Consider the following 2,500-nt stretch of genomic DNA (forward strand, 5'->3'; position numbering starts at 1 on the left):
CTACTGGCAGGATCAACCAGGGAGCTGCGTCAACTAGAGCTGAGCAGCCGGCCGCCCGGGAGTGTGTCCCGGAGGCCCGCGCGAACACGCAAGCGTCCGCTCAATTATTCTGCAAACAGGAGGAGGCTGGGCTCCCCTGCACGATACACCTCGAAACCCTCTCAGGTCCCGGCGGCGCGCAGCGCCGTCCTAAGTACTTGGTCGGGTTCGAGAGAGGCGCAATCGCCCGGAGATAGGCGAGTAGACGCTTTCAGTGCGACCACCCGTGCTCCCAACTGAGCTTGCCGCTGCCGACAGAGGCCCGGGAGCGTGCTGTCGTGGTGTTGCCGGCGGGAGACAACACGCGGCCACAAACAGTGACCGGGCAGCTCCAACGCCAGCGCCACAGAGGGGCAGAGCCCCACTTGGGTGCCAAAGCGAACTCTCCCAGCACAGCGCACGCGCCAACACATCCGCACAGCTGCGATACAAACCACCTGCGAGAACCGCGGGGGCGACCGAGCAGCAGACGGCGTCGCGGCGCCGAGTGCCGGGCGGCGGCGCATCCTCAACGCACACAGTCCTCAATCGGACCAGCACACTGCAGATGTCCACCGCGCTTCGCACCGGGCCCGGGAGGACCCACTTTGGCCGCACGGCGCCGCGCGCTGGGTGCGCCGGCACGCAGATGCGCCGCCTGCCGCGTCCGTCAGCCGGCGCGCCTGCCACTGGGCGCCCCCACCAGCCGGCTGCCGCGCGTGCGCCCACGCAGCGCGCGGCCAGCACGCCGGGCGCCCCCCCCTCACCGGCCGGGGACGGTCCCACCCAGCCACCGCCGCGTATCGCTTCATACCCACATGCCCACTCACGTTCGTGGGTATGACGGGTGTCGCTGAAGCAACCGGTTAATACCTGTACCGATCGTCGATATCAACGATTCACCTCCAGCGCGAACAACCGCGCAACAACGGATTTCCAGTTCATTTGCGTAACTTGGGCAGCAAACGTAGACGTCCATCTACATTTGCGAATTCAATGGGTCTTGCATGCCTGGATGTTATGAGTCACGACACGCCACATCAGTCCACATACATGCTGCGACGTATGCACGAGAGAACACGTGGAAGGTGGCCCGCGTACGTATGCCGATGCCATTGCACAGCTGCGAAGCTCATTGAACACGCAAACTCCTGACTGACGAACTAGAGGCGACAGGGGAGGGGGGGGGGGGGGGGGGGCGATATACGTCTTATAGCAGTACACATTACAGTGGATAGCGGGACCATGTGGAACGTACGCAACACTCGCTAGATGTTGTGAGGGTAGGCACCGTAACATGATTCAATACGCAGGACACCAGAGTGTGCGCGCAGCGAACTATGTTGAGAGGGTTGCGATTAGGCAACGCTACACGAATTTCTAGATTCATATAACAAACAATTACGTGGGTTAGGTTAGGGCGCAACGTGGGTTAGGTTAGGGCCCAACTTAGGTTAGGTTAGGGCCCAACTTAGGTTAGGTTAGGGCCCAACTTAGGTTAGGTTAGGGCCCAACTTAGGTTAGGTTAGGGCCCAACTTAGGTTAGGTTAGGGCCCAACTTAGGTTAGGTTAGGGCCCAACTTAGGTTAGGTTAGGGCCCAACTTAGGTTAGGTTAGGGCCCAACTTAGGTTAGGTTAGGGCCCAACTTAGGTTAGGTTAGGGCCCAACTTAGGTTAGGTTAGGGCCCAACTTAGGTTAGGTTAGGGCCCAACTTAGGTTAGGTTAGGGCCCAACTTAGGTTAGGTTAAGCCCCAACTTAGGTTAGGTTAAGCCCCAACTTAGGTTAGGTTAAGCCCCAACTTAGGTTAGGTTAAGCCCCAACTTAGGTTAGGTTAAGCCCCAACTTAGGTTAGGTTAAGCCCCAACTTAGGTTAGGTTAAGCCCCAACTTAGGTTAGGTTAAGCCCCAACTTAGGTTAGGTTAAGCCCCAACTTAGGTTAGGTTAAGCCCCAACTTAGGTTAGGTTAAGGCGCAACATAGGTTAGGTTAAGGCGCAACATAGGTTAGGTTAAGGCGCAACATAGGTTAGGTTAAGGCGCAACATAGGTTAGGTTAAGGCGCAACATAGGTTAGGTTAAGGCGCAACATAGGTTAGGTTAAGGCGCAACATAGGTTAGGTTAAGGCGCAACATAGGTTAGGTTAAGGCGCAACATAGGTTAGGTTAAGGCGCAACATAGGTTAGGTTAAGGCGCAACATAGGTTAGGTTAAGGCGCAACATAGGTTAGGTTAAGGCGCAACATAGGTTAGGTTAAGGCGCAACATAGGTTAGGTTAAGGTGCAACATAGGTTAGGTTAAGGTGCAACATAGGTTAGGTTAAGGTGCAACATAGGTTAGGTTAAGGTGCAACATAGGTTAGGTTAAGGTGCAACATAGGTTAGGTTAAGGTGCAACATAGGTTAGGTTAAGGGATGGTGTATGAGGGGGGAGGGGACGAGGTTCGTTCATAGTGATGATGGTAAGTGGACGCCTGAGGCACCC

At 56.1% G+C, this 2,500-nt stretch overlaps 1 non-coding gene across 1 annotated transcript in view; it reads right to left on the minus strand.

Moving 5' to 3' along the window:
- LOC126197053 (small subunit ribosomal RNA) overlaps nt 1-23 on the minus strand; it is a 1,909-nt gene extending 1,886 nt beyond the window's left edge. Inside the window, exon 1 of the ribosomal RNA XR_007539460.1 lies at nt 1-23. This exon is cut by the window's left edge and continues 1,886 nt beyond it. This is a non-coding gene — a ribosomal RNA (small subunit ribosomal RNA).
- Nucleotides 24-2,500: the final 2,477 nt, after the last annotated feature.

Source organism: Schistocerca nitens, chromosome 7 (genome assembly GCF_023898315.1).
Source record: "Schistocerca nitens isolate TAMUIC-IGC-003100 chromosome 7, iqSchNite1.1, whole genome shotgun sequence".
Taxonomy (NCBI): Eukaryota; Metazoa; Arthropoda; class Insecta; order Orthoptera; family Acrididae; genus Schistocerca; species Schistocerca nitens.